The 22,608-nt window shown below is 40.8% G+C and overlaps 1 protein-coding gene across 4 annotated transcripts in view; it reads right to left on the bottom strand.

Moving 5' to 3' along the window:
• The window catches only part of STXBP5 (syntaxin binding protein 5), a 374,150-nt gene that overhangs the window by 349,395 nt on the left and 2,147 nt on the right, over window positions 1-22,608 (bottom strand). The window lies entirely within an intron of this gene.

Here is a 22,608-nt window from a genome sequence, read left to right as displayed (position 1 = left end):
CTGGAGTGGCAACGTTTGCTTCCTGTTCCTCCTCTGAGAGGAACTCCCCCTCATCAGAAACCTCACTAAGTGAGTGGTCCTCCTCCACCCATCTAGGGGTTTTTCCTTGTTGCTTTCTAGCTGCTTTTGTTGGCCAGGATGCAGGCATGCCGCTCTGAGCCTGAGGTGTTCCTGGAATCTCAGCTGAGAAAGAGGAACTGGTTCCTGGGCCTTCTGTTTGACCAAGGGATCTTAGTTCTTCCCTAAGAGACCTTCGAATGGCTGCTAACATCTCGGGGGATACACCGGAAGCACTTACATTATCTTCTGGAGTGCTGTGGTTAGGGCCCTGCGCTGGAATTAAAGAAAATTGCCTCGACTCCCCCGCCGGGAGGTTGGCAACCTCGGCGATGCGTCTTGGCGGGAGATCGTCCACAGTGGCTTTTCCCACCGAAACAGGGCCTCTCGCAGCCGCGCTCTCTTCTGCGGCCCGTTGGCTGCATGCGGCTTTCCCCGGCTCCTTCTGCAACAGACGGGGCCGTTTCTTGGTGGGCTGTCCTGCACTGGTGTGCACTCTTCTGCCGGGGGGCCGATCAGGCCTCCTAGGTGAGTCGGACCCGGCCAGGCCTGTCCCCACCGCCGGAAGGACGGTTCCCGGGGAACAGCCCTCAGCCCTTTCCAAAAAGGATTCTTCAGAGTCCGATGACTCCTCCTCCCTCATCTGTCACTCCATTTTCTCTCTTGGCTCGAGAGAGAAACAGCTTCCCTCTCTCCTCTCTCCCTTCTTCTTCTTTTTTTTTATGGAAAGTAGGAAGAAAAGGAGAGGAAGACCAACCAAGTAACAAGGGGGTGGAGAAGAGATTGGACAGACGAGGTAGGTATAGAGGTAAATAGACAATCAATAAGAAAAAACACTGAAACAAAGTTAGAGTCAAAAAGGTAGCCTAGCTAATCTATTGAGAACTGCTCTCCCCTGAGGCAGGAAAAGAACTGAGGAGAGAGAGGGTGGTCCCACACACCAAAGGAAGAGGAAGAAAGATTCTACTTCCTGCCTCCCCGATTGGACGGTGGGAAACACCCAAGATGTCCTCCGCCTCAGAGGGAGAATAGTGATTGCATCTAAGTGGAAAAGTCCTGATCTCCCATCTCTGCACCAATGGTATAATAGGTTATAGGAGTATTTAATCTTTGACAAAATCTCTGATACAATTACTTGAAAAAGAGAAGCCTAATTTTCATTCCAATTTATATGAGAAATAGTATCCATTAATCGAAAGCATGTCAAATAATGCTATTGACCATGTATATTGTAAAAGTCTTAAGGTGTATGAGATTTTATTGTACTATTCAATTTATCAAGTAAAATTCCCTCATTGTAATATTTAACCATGTTATACAAAATACTATGTATTAATCTACATTCTCACTGAGACTTTAGTGTTTGTTTCTGATGGCATCTGACCTTGTTAATTACGCATGTTTGTGTATTTTTGTTGTTAAAATAAAGTTTGTAAAAAAAATTAAATATCTAAGCTCTGGCCCATTTTTTCCTTTAAAGTATTTTTGCTCAGGTATTATATAGGAATGTTGGCCTACTATTTTTAAAGCTACAATCTCCACGCAAACTATGCATTGCACTGTCCACTGGATTTCCCACTCTGTTGTTTGTATTGACTTACTCTGTGTAATCCACCTTGAACCCCAGGAAATAAGGCAGACTATAAATAACTTAAATAAATCCGGGGAGGGGTGAGCAAGATACTAAAAATATTCCCATAAACCTTTAGTATGAATACTCTAAAATGTACATTAGAAAGAAAACACATCTAACACAGTTTTAAAATATTAATATATTATTCTACAGGCTTGTTTAGACACAAGAGATGACCAATTTAACTACAAGAGACAAGAGATTCGAACTTATCTTAGCAAAACTCATGTTTCTCTTCAGTCACTCACCATTTATATATCCATTGTAGTTACTCTAAGATTTCATAAGGTAAAGTTACATCATTAAGTCATATTTTAAGAATCATGCAAGAGTAGCATGCTGGGCTTTATGCAATTTTATAAGTAATCACTACACAGCTCTGTATGTGGAAATTCCTATAGTTATACATACCAACTTTTATGTCAGATTCCAGTTAATATCTACCCTTCCCACTGTATATCGTTATTTAAAGAGATGTACTATATTTACAAGTCACATTAACTCAATGGATATTTCCCTTAATGGTAGTCACATCAGGTTGAAGTAAACTATGTGTTATAAACATTCATTTCATAATCCATCTACATCCCTACCACACACATATTTTCACCCACATTTTATGCTGTTTATAGTTGGATACATTTCACTATTACCAGTTGCTGGTCATTGCTGGTCTTAACATACTTTGAACCAAACAGCAACAAAATGATTTATACTTTCAAGATGTTAAATTTTCATTATTTATTTATTCCCCCCCCCACACACACACACACACCTTTCTCCCCAATGGGGACCCAAAGGGGCTCACATTCTTCTCCTTTCGATTTTAGCCTCACAACAACCCCTATGAGGAACGTTAGGCCAACAGTATGTGACTGTCCCAAGGTCCCCCCAGCAAACTTCCATGGCAGAGTGGATATTTGAACCTAGGTTTCCCAGATCCTAGTCCAATACTCTAGCCTTTACACCAAGCTGGCTCCTCTGCATTCTCTATCAGAATGCATCTTATCTTTTAAGATTACTTATTGTTTCACCCTACGTTTACTCAAGGAATCAGATATCCTTAATGAGCCTCAACAGTGTAATTTAAAAAGCAATTTTAAATTAATCCTTTGCTGTACTATACTAGCTTTACAGTTAAAAATTGTAATGGAACACATGAAGCTGCCTTACATTGAATAAAAACATTAGTCTATCAAGCTCAGCATCATCTGCACTGAGTGGCAACAGTTCGCTTCAGGGAGAAGATTTTCATAACACCCAGTACAGTCCTTTATACTGGAGATACTAAGGCTTAAATTTGGGACTTTCTGCATGCAAAGCAGATTCTGTACCACTGAGCCATGCCCCTCTCTCCATTTTTACAAGTTAAAGTAATTATCAAACTTGAACCTACTACATTTAAGATTTGCTATTTGAATATTCTATTTCACATTGCTCTAAAAACTCCTGCTTCCAACAGCAGTTTACAATATACCTGCTACCTCGATAATATTTCAGAGATATATAACATCCATACAGCAATTTCAAGCATTCAAAATATTTTATATTATTTATTATTTATTTATTAGATTTTTAGTTCGCCCTCCCTGCCAGGCAGGCTCAGGGCAGAGTACATTTCAATTTACATAAAGAACAATTAAAAACAGATAAAATAATATATAAATAACATTAAAATAACTTTATACACTAAATACAATACAGCTTCTCTTCAGATGGCAATGATAAAATACTGCATTTCAGGGCCTAGCTCATATATAGGCTCATATATAGGGTGGTGGACACATCTTTAGTGTGGCCAGTGGGGGCCCAACCTAGCCTCCACCATATGCCTGTGAGTCACGTATAGTTTCCACCTAACAATTCTGTAAGGCAACTTACTATCCTCACACATAAGGTTGAGAGAAGACACATTCACACATCACAACAAATCATGGTAAACACAAATACAACTTATTTGTCAGGCTCACGTGTGCCCCTTCTCTCTCTTGCACACAAGAGTGACACAGAAAGCTTTCTGGTTTAGGAAAGCCTTCAATCAAACTCGGATTTGCTAAGATGTTCTGGGCACCAAGGCAAACTAGAGTCTGTTTCTCTTCTATATACTGGGACTCTAACCTGAGATTAAACAATGATGGAAGAAACAAAAAGGTAACATTTGTGGCAGCTACTCATACTTTCTTATTACTATCACCACTACCTCCAACCGATGTTTGGAAAGGTAGCAAACATTTTGTTCTTTTTAAGTCTGTAGGACCAAGAGCTCTTAACTAGGCACAAACAGCAAATCTATCTTGAAAGCATACCTCAAGCTTGTAAACAGCTAGTCAGCAGTTCAACTGTATTAAGAACTTCTTCCAGTAGAACAGCAGCCTCCCTTGCCATGCCGTCTATATGAAAACCAACATTTTAGATCTTAATGTCTTTGGGACGGATCTGGCCTTTTCCTTTCCCCTTAAATTAGTAACAAAGACTTAGTAATAAATAAATATTATTGGTCTGTGGTAATCATTTCCAAGTAGGATTGCCAACTTCAGGTTGGGAAATTCTTGGAGATTTAAGGGTGTAACTTGGGCAGGGGAAAGACATTAGTGGGATATAATACCATAAAGTCCACCCTCCATAGCAGACACTTTCTCCAGGGGAACTGAGCTCTGTATTCTGGAGATCAGTTCCAGAAGATCTCCAGAAGATCTCCTGGCCCCACCTGGAATTTGGCAAGCTTATTTCAAAGCACAAACATTGCTAGAAAACACAGTATATTTTATTATATTCATTTATTAACCACCCCAAAGGTTACCCAAGCTGCTGACAACATCATTCTGCATCCTCCACTTTTATCTAACCTAGCTACAATCTTGTGAGGTAAGTCAGGATGAGCAAGTGTGACAGGTCACTCAATTAAGCATCCATGTCAGAGTGGGGATTCAAACTTGGTTCTGTTAAATCTTAATACAACACTCAAACTACTAGATCATGCTGGCTCCCTCTTACCTTGATCCAAGAACTGGTACATGTACAACATGTACTACTGTACCTAACACAAAATCTAAACATCGGAACTGCTTTGATCAAAGACATTATCAGAAATCATTGCAAGATGCAATACCACACAGGTAAATGTGGTTTACCAAGGACATACTAATCCCCCAGGCAAACGTATACTGATCATTTCATCTATCTGTAGATAAACTATGCTTGTTTATGCAGCATCTTCTGTTCAAGTTAAATCAACATGACTTGTTAAATGCAGAAAATGTACAATCATCTAATCTTACAAATGATGAAAGGTCAGCCGGACTGCAGCACACAATAAAGCAAACAGAAATTCACCTTGAAACTGATGGCCTTCTTCAGAAGTTAAAACTCTAAGCTTCTTAGCAGGTATTTACCCTAGTCCAATTTTGCAAAGTGCTAAATTAAGAATAAATTAACCATGTGGTGTAAGCAGTTGGCCAAGCCTCCACCATGTTTGATAGCTATTTAATAGCTACCTGTGATATAAAAATCACAAGGCCCCTGGATTAAATGTAGTTTGATTGCAAACAGGGAAATTCCAGCTAGCAGTTGCTGAATCCCGCCTGGGAGATTCAGGCATGAATGGAATGCCAAATGTAAATGCAGAGTGACCAGCGGTGATTAGTTTACTTTCCTCTCAGCTCCAGTTGGAGCCAGAGCAAGAAAGGTCTCGCAGTGTCATCCCACTTAGCACATTCCTTTCCCCTCCTTCTGTGATGAGATCCCCAGCCCATGATTGAGGAGAAATCAATTAGCACTCATAAGTTTTATAATTCATATCTGGGAAAAGATACATTCCCCAACTAAATTCATCAGCTCCGGGGACAGCAATTTGCAAATGTTCCTTTATAATTCAACAGGAGAGCAAAACCTTATTCTTTTGTCCCACCCCGGCAGCAAGCAATCAAGGTAATCAAACCTTTGTTATTCCCAGGAACTGACTGTTGGGGTCTTTGTTCCAACGGTTGGGAGGACTCACCTGCCTCAGGGAATGTTTTGCCCTATAAGAACAGGGACCATTGCCCCATTCAAACTGTGCACACTTATTGGATTCGAAGTGTTGCTCTCTTGAGGTTACCCTAAGCCTCTCACTCTCCTGGCTGAGGATGCTGGATGTTTGAAGCTACTATCTTCCTCAGTGGACTGTACTCCTCTCCAGGATACGTAGATATATTTCCCCTTCCTCATTCTATTCCAACTTCTGGCTACCTTCCTAGACTGTGTGTGTGCAACCATTTCTTTTCCGACAGAGCTTCCTCAGCTCTGCTTTTTCCCGCCTAGATGCTTACTCTTGAACTTAGCTGACTGTTACCTCAGGGGGGTGGGGATTTGGGAATTCACCCATGCTTAGAATCCTATATATGCTTTGTGCTTGTAGAGAAACGCCATTCCTGTCAAAGATGGCGTAAGATCCTGAAACTGGTAGCTTTTCAATAAAGTTCTTTAAACTCTTGCAGTGAAGTCTCTTTGAGAGTCACCTGGCAGATCCTTACACATCTATATTCTTCCCAGAAAGGAAAAGTATAATTAGTTTTTCTGCTGAGCAGACTTGTACCATAACCAAGAGTAGAGCAATGACATCATCTCTTACCCCTTTATAATAGTTACAAAACAACAGCACATGGGACATAATCTCTATCACCTCTGCACCAAATGGACAAAGACAATTAAGTTAAGAGATGCACTTGTAAGGACCCTCAAGGATTGCTGATAGCAAAATGTTACAGTATGCTACTGTAAAAGCTCTCTTACATTTTGTTACACACAGTTCAAGTAGCTTGCACTTTTCTTAAGTACAGGAAATTCAGATCTAAAATTCAAGGTGAACAAGGTCTACTTGCCAAAGCATGCATATTCTGGTAATCTATATCATAAATCCTTCACTTGGCTAATGCCCAGGTATGTTCCATATTGTAAAACATTAAAGCAGGAATAGAAAACTTAGCACTGTTAATTTCTTAGAGCACTGCTTTCTTCCTCTTGCTCAGAAATACATTTTTTCAGTATTAAAGAGGCAGAACTGGATCTCTAGTTTGAACCAGAAGTTTACAGCTGCAATCCTTGCATAGCTGATAATGAACATAATCCCATCTCCAAGCACATAACTGCTACTGTTACATGTTTAAGAAACTCCAAACTAGCTCTAAGTAATCAATCCTATATCTTCTCGACATCTAGATTATATCCATCAAGATGAATAGGTACCCTTAAACTAGTTAAGGCATCATTTTGACCATATATATATAAACCACAACAGGAACAAAGCATCCACCTTTGACATATTAAAAGCAAGTAATAGGCTGAGCAGATTGCTCATCATTTGCTTGTGCATGTTGAAAATATGCTGTCCACTTACTAGAAAAATTTAATACAAGTCAAAAACGTACCTGTTCCAGCAGATGCCCATCCATGGGTTATCTAAACTTAACTGCTGCTTGAAAATGTCACAACTTCTGTCATAATTAATTTCCAAGTACTCATTTCTGCAATACCTAGCAAATTCCTACCCAGCACTCATTCTGTTATGTAAAGTATGTAGCTCTCTATAATAATACACTTAAGTACCAGCACCCCTCACAAAGGTAAATATAGTTATTAGTCACTCACCTCCATTTCCTTATGTACACCCAAAATTAAAGCTAAACGGACAACTATCCAGAGCCTAAATAAAGCTCTTGCTTCTCTCAGGCTCTCATGTACAATACATTAAGGCTTGTTGTACCAGCAATGTCTGCCACTGCACATCCACCCCTTTATAATTCACACTTGAATTCATTAAAATTGCCCCAGCCTCTCCCATGATCATTATACTCATTTCTGCTCACCACAGCAAACCACTATTTGTGCAACCTTCTACCGCACATTCAGCTGTAATTTTTCAAATGCATACTACTCCAGCTACCTCACGAGGTTGAACCAGTGCAATGTAAGTCATAGATGTTTTACCCTCTCCAGTGAACACACATTGGTTCCAATAGAAAAGCTTTATTTAGGATTTTACAGTTCATGTCTGCACTCCATCACGGAGCCTGGTAGAAGTGAAAAGGCAAGACAAGCAATTTGTTATACTTGATTTTTCTCACGCTCAAATAACTGTTAAGGCTTTGACGCGCAAGTCTACACGGGTCCTGTGAGAACCCTTTTTAGTTATGGCTAGATATTCATAACACAATAATATATTCCCGGCGTCTGGACAAAGTAGCAAAAGCTGGCATCTGGACGCTCCAAGGTCAGTGCTAGCTTAGAGGTGCATATTTCTATAAGATCAAGAGAGGCCCAGTCTGGGTCTCAAAAAGTAACACTTTGCAAAAAGGAGAGAATACATCAGGTTAGTAATGAGCATTGTGGTTACAAAATACAGACAATCATGGCATGACTGTACACAGACATGACATGACACCCTCTACCCAAGTCTCTCCTTGGTATATCTGTATATCTGTATATCTCCAAATGAGTTGCATGACAACTACCAAATCCTTTAAAGGATTTATGGAGGTTAAAGCCACTTATGTGCTTTGAGGCAGTCTGTTTAAAACAAGAAAAACTTCCTATTCAAAACTTTCGTCTTTGCTCTTTAAGAGCTGCAAAATCTAGTTTCACTCTCACACTATGAATAGAGAAAATAGAACTTGCACATCCCAGAGCAAGACTTTCTAGGACTAACAGAATAAGCCTATTAAAAATTAAGAATAGATTCTTTTATACATAAATCAAAAAGCGCTATTCTATTGCCCATAAGAAATGTTAAAAGGAGAAAAACAGGCATACAAGTAAGTATGGAGAACGTTTTGTGGACAGTGGTATAAGAAATTGGTGCTCTGTTAGTAGTTTCGCGTAAGCTGTCACAGCCTGCCAGCCTCTTCTGATAGTTTCAGGAGCCTTTCAAAGAAGCCCTAAAGCTTCCTGGCAAATCTCATTTCAGGAAAGCTACTAGATGCCTTTTGATACTTGTCTTTCATGGCTATGCAGGTTTGGATTGTTAAAAATCCAACAGGGAAAGAACCAACCAACCAACCAAGACGAACTGGTTGACAAGGTGAAACTAGTGGACACCCTGAGTAGCAGTGACCATGCAATTTTGGAATTTACAGTCTTGGGGAAGGGAAAAGCTGTACGTAATCAGATATATAGGTTGGACTTCAAGAAAGCAAATTTTAACAAACTGAAAGTTATGCTGGACAGAATCCCATGGTCAGAAATACTTTACAAGGGAGTTCAAGAGGGGTGAGTTTCTTAAAGGCGAAATATTGAAGGCACAATCACAAATGATTCTAATGAAAAGGAAAAACAGGAGGAGCCTAAAGAAGCCAAGGTGGCTCCATAAACAGCTTTCTAATGAATTGAGAAATAAAAAAGACTCATTCAGGAAATGGAAGGAGCGGCCTTATAACCAAGGATGAATATAAACAAATAGCCAAAACTTGTAGGAAGAGCGTTAGAAAAGCTAAAGCTTACTATGAGCTTAGGCTAGCAAGAGATGCTTAAAACAAAACAAAAAAAAGGGGGGGGGGTTGCTTATGTTCAAAGAAAAAGAACAAGGGCATGGTAGGCCCATCGCAGGAACAGGAAAGTGAAATTTTAACAGGCAATGAAGAGAGGGCAGAACTGTTCAATTCCTACTTTTCCCTCAGTCTTCTCTTGCAAAGGAAATGGTCCTCAACATGGCAATAACAGAACATATGATGGGGGAAGGGAGTTACAGCTTAGGATCAACATAGAGGTAGTGTATAAACACCTAGTTTCTTTAAATGAAACTAAGTCCTCAGGGGCAGATGAATTACATCCAATTGTACTAAAAGAACTCGTAGATATAATTTCTGAGCCTCTGTCCATTATTTTTAAGAATTCTTGGAGAACAGGAGAGGTGTCAGAAGTTTGGAGGCAGGCAAATGTTGTTTTCATCCTCAAGAAGGGGGAAAAGGAGGATCCAGGTAACTACCGACCCATCAGCTAGACATCTATACCTGGAAAAGTTTTAGAACAAATTATCAGTCAGTCCTTGAGCATTTAGAAAGGATGGTTGTGATTACTAAGAGCCAGCATGTGTTTCTCAAGAATAAGTCATGTCAGACTAAACTTATCTCTTTTTTTTTTTTTTGAGAAAGTTACTACCTTGCTGGTAGTAACTTTATAAGGCTTTTGATAAGGTTCCATGTAATATCCTTGTCAACAAGTTGGTAAAATGTGGTTTAGATCCTATTACTGTTAGGTAGATCTGTAATTGGTTGACAGATCACACCCAAAAAGTGCTTGTTAACTGTTTCTCATCCTCTTGGAGAAGAATGACAAGTGGAGTGCATCAGGGATCGGTCCTGGGACCTGTTCTGTTCAACATTTTTATAAATGATTTGGATGAAGGAATAGAGGGAATGCTTATTAAATTTGCAGATGATACTCAATTGGGAGTGGCAGCAAATACGATAGGAAACAGAGTCAGGATACAGGATGATCTTGACAAGCTGGAAAACTGGGCTAAAACAAATAAAATGAATTTCAACAGAGATAAATGCAAAGTTCTGCATTAAGGCAGGAAAAATCAAATGCATAATTATAGGATAGGGGAAACTTGTTTTGGCAGTAGTATGTGCAAAAAGGATCTAGGGGTCTTAGTAGACCATACACTGAACATGTGTCAGCAGTGTGATGTGGTAACTAAAAAGGCAATTGAGATTTTGGGCTGTATCAACAGAAGTACAGGGTCCAGATCACGTGAAGTGATGGTGTCACTCTACTCTGCTCTGGTTAGACCTCACCTAGAGTATTGTGTTCCTTTTTGAGCACCACAATACAAGAATATAGACAAGCTGAAACGTGTCCAAAGGAGGGCAACTAACATGGTGAGGAGTCTGGAGACCAAGTCCTGTGAGGAAAGATTGAAGGAGCTCAGTAAGTTTAGCTTGGAGAGATGACGGAGGTGATATGATAACCATCTTCAAGTTCTTGAAGGGCTGTCATGTAGAGGATGGCGTGGAGTTGTTTTCTGATGCCCCAGGTCTGACCAGAACAAACAGGTTGAAATTAAATCAAAAGAGTTTTTGGCTAAATATGAGGAAGAACTTCCTAACAATTACAGCAGTCCCTCAGTAGAACAGGCTTCCTCAGGAGGTGGTGGGATCTTCTTGTTTGGAGGTTTTAAAGCAGAGGCTAGATGGCCATATGACAGCAATGCTTATTCTGTGAACCTAGGCAATTCATGAGAGGGAGGGCAGGAAGTGTTACATCAACGCTTGGTTCTCGTGGTCTCTTCTAACATGCCCATGGTAAGGCCGATCACCAGCTTGGGGTAGCGATTTCCCCCAGCCCAGTTTGGCTAGGGATCCTGACAGTGTTTTGCCATTTTCTGGGAATGGAATAAGGGTCACTAGTGTGTGGGGGGAGGTATTTGTGAATTTCCTGCATTGTTCAGGAGGTTGGGCTAGATGAGCCTAGAGGTCCCTTCCAACCCTATAATTCTGTGATTCTAAAAGAGACACACAGGCCCTAGAAATCAACACAACCAGCAAGTTACCACTCTTCTTCTTCTAGCCTCAATGTTTCTTTCTTTCAATGAAATAATCATCAACCTCTACCCATCCCAGCTACTGTTTCCTATCTGAGTTTATACTTTCCCTCCTCTTGACCTCAATGACAGTGACTTTGGAGATCTTCCCATTTAGGCTTTTACAGCCACTCACCCCTGCATGGCATGTCCAATTCCTCAGCTCTCCCCTCACTTTAACTTGCATTGCATCTTTTAGGTCAGATTTTGCCTACAACATATTTAGGAATGCTTTAGCTGGATATCCATAGAATGACCATGCTCATTTAAATAAATAAGCCTGAATGGAAGCATTTATTTTAGAAACAGTATAGTTTCTATAACTTGTATAGTTATAACTGATACACAACGTGTGAATTATCCCATGCTTTGACAGAAAAGTGTTTCCTAAACATTCCATTAACGATTTCGAGCATACTGCTTCAGGAGAATATTAGGAGACTTTTCTCAGCTCCTACTCCATAGCATATATGAAATATTTCTAATTTTATTTATATTTCATGTCATACTTGGATTTGTGCTAGTTTAAGTATATCACAAGCTAGTTTCTTTCCAATCACTTTGAAAATAGTATTTCAAAATAATACCAGCAGCCACCTAACCTGCACCAAAAAAGTAGTTTCCAGTGGTGAACTTCTAGATTATTCCATATTACCAAATACAAATATGTTGTGGATGAAAAGAGCCTATCATCACATGAAAAAAACTGTTCTTCTAAAATTAAGAAAAACAATGGGTTGGTTCCAACCAGCTTTTATGCACAGGAAAAAGGAAGGAGGGGACCCCTTTGACCAGAAAAAGACTATGATAAGCATAGGGCCTGCATGTTTAAAAAAACATCTGGAACAGGAGTTGTAGTAGGGAAGGGTAGTATGTGAGATTGAGTAAAAAAGCTACTGCTGGCGGTGCAAAGTACCATCAAGTAACAAACAACTTATATCAACCCCATAGGGTTTTAAAGAAAGATGTTCAGAGGCAATTTGCCACTGCCTGCCTTTATATAACAGCTCTGGATTTCCTTGTTGGTTTCCCATCCAAGAACTTACTAGAGCTGACCCTGTTTAGCTTCCAGACAACAACCAAATTTTGATGCTTCAGGAAGCTTTAACAGTGCAGAATATAGTAGAGAGAGCCAGCTTGGTGTAATGGTTAAGAGCACGGGACTCTAATCTGGAGAGCCGGGTTTGATTCCGCACTCTTCTACTTGAAGCCAGTTGGGTGATCTTGGGTCAGTCAGAGCTTCTAGGAGCTCTCTCAGCCCCACCCACCTCACAGGGCATTTGTTGTTGTAGGGATAATCCTACTATATAAAAGGCTAAGCGTATTCAAGACAACTCACTTTCTACCCTTGTGCACCTCCAGAGGCCGTTGCTGTGGAGGGAAGCCCAGATGAGGGAGCCAGACCTCCAGAGAGTGTGTCGCAGCAGGAAGCCCAGGCTGAAAACAGGCATGGAGCAGGTGGCAATGCCTGCCCCCGCCTTCACCCAGCTGGGATCCAGAGCAGGACAAGTAGCAATGCTCACCCTTTGCTTTCACCTGGCTGGGATCAGGAGCGAAGCAGGTGGTAATGCCCGCTCTCCGCCTTCACCCAGCTGGGATCAAGAGTGAAGCAGGTGGCAATGCCCAACCCCCACTTTCACCGAGCTGGGATCAGGAGCAAAGTAGGTGGCAATGTCCATCCCCCACCTTTACCCAGCTGGGATCAGGAGCGTAGCAGGTGGCAGTGGCCACCTCCCACCTTCACCCAGCTGGGATCAGGAGCATAGCAGGTGGCAGTGGCCACCTCCCACCTTCACCCAGCTGGGATCAGGAGTAGAGCAGGTGGCAACACCCCCCCCCCATCTTCACTCAGCTGGGATCAGGAGCGGAGCAGGTGGCAATGTGCACCCGCTGCCCCCACCCAGCTGGGATCAGGCGCAGAGCAGGTAGCAATGCCCACCCACCCTTCACCCAGCTGGGATCAGGCAAGGAGCAGGGGGCCATACTTGCCCTCTGCCTTCACCCAGCTGGGATCAAGAGTGGAATATGTGGCAATGCCCACTCCCTGCCATCACCCAGCTGGGTTCAGGAGTGCAGCAAGTGTAAATGCCTATCCCCTCTTCACCCAGCTTGGATCAGGAGCAAAGCAGGTAGCAATGCCCACTCCCCTCTTAGCCCGACCAAGATCAGGAGCGGAGCAGGTGGCAATGGCCACACCCCACTGTCACCCAGGTGGGATCAGAAGTGGAGTAGGTGGCAATGCCCCCCCTTCACTCGGATGGGATCAGGTGCAGAGAAGGTGGCCATGCCCACCCCCCTGCCTTCATCTGTATGGGATCCGTGACAGATGGCGGAGGAAATGCCCGCCTGCCTGCCCCCCTCCCCTTTCTAGAGCCTGTTGTATTTTTTCCCACAACGAGCTTTGTTGCTAGTAATGACATACTTCGTAAAACACTCTGAGTGGGTGTTAAATCATCCTGAAGGATGGTATATAAATCGAATGTTGTTGTTATTAATTTTATTTATATCCAGTCTTCCACTAAAAGGCTCACACAGTTCCCCGCCCCCACATACCTTAAACTGCAATAACAGACTGGCTGACTAAGGCTGTCCTAGATCACCATGGGGGTGGGAAGTAAAAAGTCTGAATCCAAGTATCCTTGCCAACATTAAAACTAATGTCAACATTAAAACTACTGCAACACACTTTAGCAACTACTTCCAAACTTTCAAGAGCAGCAATCCTCCTTCACTGAACTAGTACTGATTGAAGAAACATGAAGAAAAAAGTTCTACATAGTTATCACTCCTTAGGTCCCCCTCCATTTCTCTTCGATCTAGCAGAATTTGCATGTTGGTAACAGATTTTGTGCATGCATCCCATCATCTTTTCTCCTCTGAATTTATGTTTTTACCTTGCCTTTCTCAAGAAGAATTCCAGCATAGAACAACAATAATTAAAATATGGAAAATACTTTTTTTTTTGGACAGGTTTGTTTTACCCTTGTAATCCAGTGCTATAAAAAATATTTTTACATTTCAATGTGTTTTTAAAAGAAGCCTCATTTCTGCAGAAGAAAATACTCCAAAATATCATCCTTTGAGCTACTTTTTGTTCCTTTCCATAAGACTCCAGGATTTTACTTAGTGGAGTGTCTTCCTTGTTCAGTTATTGCATTATTCCATACATAGAAAAATTCCAGAAATACAAATCCACAACACTGGGAGATTCAGATACCAATGCTGTTCTGGTGACCAGAGACCCTAAAATCCAGAAAGAAAGTCAGCAGCAAAGAGCTTCTGAAGCAATGCTAGCATCAAAATGCAAGTTATACAGTTTTGTTGTGTTAAGATATGTGCTGCAAGGTAAAAGATTCATCTGTTTCCACATAAGTTATCTGCCCCAGTTTCAATATTGTAGGGAAGGGGAGGGTCTTTCTTCCCCACAGCATCAAGGTGCATTGTGCACTTCCCAGGATTTCTCTAGCTTTTCTCCAATACAATGCTGTGAAGTTTGCATCTTCCCAACCCTGGCCACAGGGCAGTCATTTTCCCTGATCATGTTCCCACAGCAGGTATTCCCCCACTCCACTAGGATTTTTTGCTTTTCTTTTTTAAATTTGCTATACTTATATAGTATTATAATAGTCTGCATCAGGTTCTCTGAATACACATTTCCTCTTTTTATAAAAGTAAACCTCTAGTCCCTTTTATTGTGGAAATGCAATGAGAAAGATGTATCTCCCCAACAAAAGGGGGCTAGAGACTTACTTTTTTTAAAAAATTGAAAGTTGTGAGTTCAGAGAACCTGATAACACAGATTATTATTATAATGATACACAACTGGCATTTTTTAAAAAAACCCTGAAAATTCATGGTAGGGAGGACAGCCCTGTCAGAAGACTGAAGCAGGGAAACCTGCCACATGGAAAGCCCCACTGGCATGAGGAAACTATAGAAGCCTTTCCTTGTATGGAAAACACTTTCATTTGTTGCATAAAGTGTGGATTGTACTAACAAATACTATGCTTAAAAGATTTAATCCATAGTACCAGAAATAGCCTACATTTGTTTAATCCCCAATTTTGTTTTTAAATAATGCAAGTTTTTTGTGTCAAAATGGTATCTTGCAAACAAATCCATCCACATTGATATAAGCACACAGGAGCCTTCAAGAGCTGACAATAGGATTTGTAAAATGGTTTAGTGGAGCCTACTAATTTCTACTACTCCTGCTTCAAACAATATGTAGCTCAGAGTGTCTTCTGTTGGTGTGGTCCTGCTGCTCAATCTGCTGCAGCTGGCAGCTTATTTGTAAAAAGTGTTTCTAATTTTAGTTACAATCGTTTAATATGAGCAAATAAAGCAAATTTGCATTTACGGAACAAGCTTTCCAGAGTAATCATTTGTAAAGCCACTGATATGGGGCCTCAGGCTACCCATATAACAAAGAGATGGCAGACTGAAGTCATTTAAAAAGTTCTGGAGCAGCAAATGCAAGCAAGCTGTGATTAGATCATTCAGCTACCACAGAAGAACAAAAGTCTTTGATTCCACCTCACTCAAGTGGTTCTTCCATTGGAGGAAGAGCCACTAGACTTGATCTTCGGGATGGGGCTTGATGGAAGCCGTGGTGAGACCGCTCCTGAAAAGACCATCACTGGACCCCACTGACCTGGTCAATTATCGCCCAGTCTCGAACCTCCCGTTTCTGGGAAAGGTGATTGAGCAGGCGGCGGTGGGACAGACACAGGGTTTTCTGAATGATGTCTCGTCCCTAGATCCCTTTCAGTCCGGGTTCCGGCCAGGACATGAGACGGAGACGCTGCTGGTCGCCCTCACAGACGACCTTCGCAGACATCTGGACCGAGGTGGTTCAGCGCTGCTGATATTATTGGATTTGTCAGCAGCGTTTGACACAGTCGATTACGATCTTCTGACTCACCGCCTCGCCGATGTGGGGATACGAAGGACTGCCTTACAGTGGTTTGTCTCTTTTCTCCACAGTCGGGGACAGAGGGTGGCGCTTGGGGAGAAATTGTCACCCCGTCACCCATTTGTGTGTGGGGTCCCACAGGGGGCAATACTCTCCCCTTTACTGTTTAACATCTACATGCGCCCCCTTGCCCAGTTGGTGCGAAGTTTCGGGCTTGGGTGTCATCAATAAGCAGATGACACCCAGCTGTATCTGATGATGGACGGACGCCCCGGCTCAGCCCGAGACGTCCTGGAACATGCATTTGCAGCCGTGACTAATTGGTTGAAACAGAGTCGACTGAAACTGAACCCAACAAAGAAGGAGGCTCTATACTTGAGCCACGGAGGACTGGATTCGGGACTCCGGATCCCGGCCCTCAATGGGGCACAGCTTGTGCCAGTTCCAAGGGTTAAGTGTCTGGGGGTGATCCTAGATGCCTCCCTGAAAATGGAGGCACAGGTCACAGCGGTTGTCAGGTCTTTTTTCCACCTGCGGTAGACCAGGCAACTTGTCCCTTACCTGTCTACCTGTGACTTAACTACAGTGATCCAGGCAACAGTCATCTCTCAGTTAGATTACTGTAACTCGCTCTACACAAGCTTATCCTTGAGCCTGACCCAAAGATTACAGCTGGTGCAAAATGCAGCAGCATGCATCATTATGAAAGCACCAAATAGGGCGCATATTACACCAATATTGCGTGAGCTGCATTGGTTGCCAGTGGAGTATCGGATCAGGTTCAAGGTCTTGGTATTGACCTATAAGACCCTGTGCAGACTGGGGCCAGCGTACCTAAGGGACCATCTCTCCCTGTATATTCCCCAGAGGACCCTCCGATCAGGAGAAAATAAATTGTTCTCAGTCCCTGGCTCCAAGGAGGCCTGCCTGGCCTCGACTAGAGCCAGAGCTTTCTCAGTCCTGGCTCCTACCTGGTGGAACGCTCTGTCTACCGAGACCAGGGCCCGGCAGGATCTACTATCTTACCGCTGGGCCTGTAAGACAGAGTTGTTCTGCCAGGCTTATGGCTGAGGCTGGGCCTCCGCTGGCTGGAGGATACAACATATACCCCTCTCCCTACGAGAGCTGCCCACCACTGTTCTTAAGCTGCTGCTATGTTCAACTGTACTGTTGCACTATTTGTTATTAACTGTACTGTCGTCATCAAGAAAAAAGAGTGCTATTTTTATATTTTTGTATGATGCTTTTAAATGTTTTATAGGGGATGTTTTAAATGTTCTTAATGCTGTTATCCACCCTGAGCCTGCTCGAGGGGAGGGCGGAATACAAATATGATAAAATAAATAAATAAACTTTAGTTGGAGAAAGGCTTCAAACTTTGGCCAGTGGAGTGGTAAGATCTACCCCACTGACAGCTCTATGACTTAGAGGGAATTAGTACAGAATTATGAAGATATCATCATATGAAGATTCATGTAACCCTAGCAATTTATAGATCATGAAGTGGAAAGTGACTCCCCAGCCTTTTCAGAGCAAAAATTGATGGTCAGTGATGGTCAAATTCCTCAATTGACAATTGAAACATTTTACTTCTGACTAATACAAGAGTTAAGAGGTTGACAAAAAAATTACATTTATCTGAAGATTCTAGTGGACTGATTTGACAAGACAGATTTGTTACTAATCCCCATGTGAACAAACTCAGTAAAAAGATTAGAAGAATCTCACCACACATATGATGCTGTGAAATCCAAACGCCGTTTGAAGTATATGGGAAACTTCACAGACTTGTGTCCAAATTTGAAGAGATTCCTCATAATACTAGAATTCAGCTGCAGCACCAAAGGCAATGAGATTCTTCCAGAGAGACCGCATGTCAAGAGCACATTGAAATACTGAATAAAGAGCAAGTACAACACTATAATTGCCTAAACAAACAAAAGCTAATATATTATTATCCAGAATAGAATCCCATCTGCTATAAATTGAAAATAATAACACTAGGACACTGCATAACCTGTGATGACCCAAATGGTCAAGTGGATGATGACTGATGATAGTTGAGCTGACTTTGCCACATTCTTATTTATTCTCAAAAGCAAAAGCAAATGCCCACTTTTAAGATTACTGCTATCACAGTTCAAATCCTGGTGGACAGCCACATTACTATTATAAACTGTAAAAGTTCCCACTTGATCTATCTAGTAGACAGTGTAGATTTATACAAGAGGAAAATTTAAAGACACTTAAGCTTGCAGTGGTTTAAGAAGAGCAAATGTCCACCTCTTCTCAATGTGGAAACATCATGAACTACAAGAAGGACACTCAAGTTTACTTTGCGAAGCTTCCAAAACACCTCATTTCTGGGAATGATTAGTATAATGGGGGAATCTAGAATGGAAGATGAAATGTCGAGTGTCCAATTTCCATGAAATAAAAGCGAAATAGTTTAATTATACTCAAAATTAGACTGACCTTACTTGCCAGATTAAATCTCATCTTGGCTACAATTTAGAATAGTGGGAAGCTCAAAAAGTGATTCGGCAACACTGCTGTCCCTGTAAAGCAGACTATGTGAAAATACAGTCACTCATGAATACTTTGTTTAATCCCCACATGGAATCTACTGTAACTATCACCATTAACAAAGGAAAACATAAGTATCTAATGCACTTCTTTATTCATGTGATGATTGTTTACTAACTGGGCCAAATCTGAACTCAATTTGCTTAATACTCTTACCCAGTTCTGCCAATCAGAGATAGTATTTCTCGTTCTCATCTTCTGTCAAAATCCTTTGTAGTACCTGTTGTTAAGACTAAGACCTACAGATGAAAGAATCACTAAGCTTTGCCCTAAAATCAGAATCAAGGACTCTGAATGACCAGATTTTTTTTGCCTTGCCACCTCCTTTTTGCTTGCAGTCACTGTAAGACATATTTTAACTACCCCAGTATGTTTCAAATGCTTGATTAAGGATATCACAGTAAACAGCAATAGTGTAGATGAAGTTTTCTGAATTTGTAAGGAAAAAAGGAGAAATACAACAACCAAAATTAATCTCTGCAAATGCAAGATTAACACACACACACACCTGCAGCAGATTCTGCTTGCAAGGCTCTGTCAATCCTCAGAAAGGTGTTTTGGGACAAATGGCAGCCTGCTTGGAGAAAGGGAAAGATCTACTTCACCAACCCTTGGCAGAGATAACTTCTAAGTATTATGAAAGTTTGTTTTGCCATATGTTTGCTCCATAATTCAACTAAAGACATGCACAAACTTTAGAATACCATCATATAAACTGATGACACTGGGTTAAAGGGGGCAGTTATAAAAATTTTTAGAGAAGTATTGAAATATAAAGGGAAGCTAGTTGTGAAAACTATCATTCAGAAGTATACAGCAAGCAAACTGCGCTAAGTACAACCAGGAAACGAGGTGGCTATCCCACTATACTCTTGGAGCATAAAAATAAAGAACTGCTTAAACAAACACACACACACACAAACACAGAGTGTACTTTCCACTGTGCTATAAACACAGCAATTCATATGGAAGTTATTTCAAATTAAGGAATTAGAGGTGAATCCTAAACACAATGACCCAAGAGTAAACACCACTAAAATCAGTGGGACTTACTTCTGAGTAGAGTTTCCTAGGATTGTATTGAAAGTTTTATGTTGTTATTGAGAAAGTCTGTTGCTCTATGTAGATTCCAGAAATGCACTTCAGATAATGCCCAAACTTTCAGGAAAGCTGATCAAGATTTGGGTGACACTGGGTCTCAGATACACAAGCAGCAACTTTTTAAAAGAATAGTGGATTACTTGCAGTTCACCACTGAGCAAACAGCATGATATGGTATATACAGGGTAAGATTGATTTGATCGTCTCTGAAGAAGACAAGGACGAACTGCTGTGCCATCTGAAGTGTGAGATACATCTTTATTTATGAGACAGAGGATCACTTAAGCCCAATTAATTTCTTTACAGAACAGACCAACACTTCTACCTTTTCAAAGGACATTAATGACTCTTTTGTGGAATAGGTGGCATAAAGAATCTATTGGAATGCAGTTCAGACTAATTGCCACAATGCCACAAAAGAACAATTAAGGCAAATTACATTGTTCTAATTCATAAGGATAAAATGCCCAAACCTATGTGGAAGGACGGCAGAACTGAAGGAACATTTCAGAGATATGAAAGAGTCCACTCGTGCTATGTTCTGAGAAAGCCTGTTCAAGTATTTATAACTTCAGGTGGTTCTGAAGTTCACAGACCAGAAGATGATTTTTTTTCTTCGTATAAAGCTAGTTAATATTAACAGAGACAAAAGCAGAAGATAAAATGGATGCAGGTGTTTTAATTGCAAATATAAGGAAGTTTCCTGTAGCACAGTTGTTACAAAGGTATGTTTTTGTTGTTGTTAAATAGCAAAGAAAGAAAACTTGTGTTTATAAGAAGTTACATTTGATGGTCATCATTTGTAATGCCAGTTCTAAGACCTTAGGCTTCTCTGACAACGAGTGGGCAGATGACCATGCACAGTTCTATACATGCTCACAAGCCAGGAATCTGAAGCATAGGAATCTGTTTTAATTCTTCTGTGTAGTCTTTCACCTTGAATTTAGAAAATGGGAGGATTTGAAGAACTATAGTGTTTTCTTCAGCTTCTGTTGTTCAATACCCCCCCACCCCCGCTTGTTTTAAGGAACTAGGAAAATGAAGGACATGGCTACACCAGGCCTAGCCTTTCTTCACCCTTGCAAGCCTTCTTGCAGAAAGTTCTTGACAGCCTCCTATTTGGAGGATCTGCTGTGTGCCCCTTCTTATCAAGTAGTGACGCTGAGATGTCAACAATTCTTTTAATTGCTTAGACAACACAGTCTCAAATCTGCACATGCTCTTTTACAATATGTAATTTAAGCAGGTTTGGAAAGCACAGAAGGGCACCTCCCAAAGATATAAAACTATTACTCCACAAATGAAGATAACAATACTGTTTACTATCTTTATAGAACTCCTATCAATACAGTTCTTCTGCTGTCATTAGAGTCAACAATTAAGCATAAACTGTTAGAAGTTGCCTAGGCTTATTGATATCAATGGCTAGTTACAACATTAAAATTTGTGGGTTCGTCCAACAGAGTTAATTATAATCATAAGCAACATGCAGAGGTTTTTATCAAGAAAGCGTTTCAAGGTCCAGTAGAAAGTAGATCACACTGTTGCCTCATTTTCCCCTCTAAATGCTGATCTCCACTAATTGTCTCTCAATGACAAAAAACCTGTATTTGAGTCATCCTTCCACTAGAAGGGAATGAACTCACTACCAATGAAAACAATGCTAATAAACAGAGAATCTTCTAAAACTGACTTAATTACCAATTGCTTTGTACTGTGCCAAAGTAAAAAACCCCACATAAACACTCCTCTGGACAGAAACTTTTTTAAAAAGCAGTTATACTCTGCTGCATAGATACTCTCCCCCATTAGGCAAATGCAGCTTCTGCCAGAGTAAACAAGGAGGAACTGCTATTAAAACAAGAAAGCAAACAGCTGTGCCCGGATAAGAAAAGGATGGGGAATGGCAGCTCCTTCCATTTGTAGACTATTAACATGAGACAAATAGAAAATTTAGTATATTGTAAAGAAAAAAATTATTCAGAACCAGGATCAATAATGGCAACTGACTATTCTCAGAACTGATACTGTACAGGATTTGTCTTAACAAGAATACATTTTAATACCTACATTTCCTGCTAGATGCATCACCCAATTCTATTCACATTTATTTAATTTGATTACAACCAGATTTATATTCAGGCAAGTGTGCACACAATTGCACACTGTGTGATTGTAGGTGTTGCCACAAGAGTACACATTATCTCCTTTAATTTTACTCCATACTCCAAGTGAATTGCTTTTGTTATAACTCGCTATCACCTTCTATTGACCAAATAGCGCCATTTATTAAACAGCCCTCAAACAAATTATCCCTATCCACCAGCTCACCTATACATTTTCCCACTACATCAACCAGCTAATTATATGCATAACCTTAAACTCTTATAGAAATGTTTCAACAAACAGGAAATAGACCATGTGCCACTATTATTTCTATAGTTTCAAACAACTTGAAAATGAACATTTCATCAATACCAGTAGCAACAGTGTGTACAGTATTTCTATTCTCTCAAATTCAGCCTCCAGTTAAAATATTTTTAAATAAATTGGATGACTACAAAATCAAGACAACATCTGCCATTGTTTTTGACATTTAAAGAGACGCACAATCCATTTCATTTTTGGCATAGCAGTAGCAAGAAAAAGCATTAACAAGGCTGAATTTTACTTTAAAAGAAAGTCATGCTAAGATGACCTGTAATCATACCCCCCCACCATTTAGCCAAATGCATAACAAAATCTCTGCTTTCTCCCAAA

This window comes from Eublepharis macularius, chromosome 1, assembly GCF_028583425.1.
Source record: "Eublepharis macularius isolate TG4126 chromosome 1, MPM_Emac_v1.0, whole genome shotgun sequence".
Taxonomy (NCBI): domain Eukaryota; kingdom Metazoa; phylum Chordata; class Lepidosauria; order Squamata; family Eublepharidae; genus Eublepharis; species Eublepharis macularius.
The sequence above is the reverse complement of the archived record's forward strand: the minus strand, read 5'-3'. Positions and strand labels throughout refer to the sequence as shown.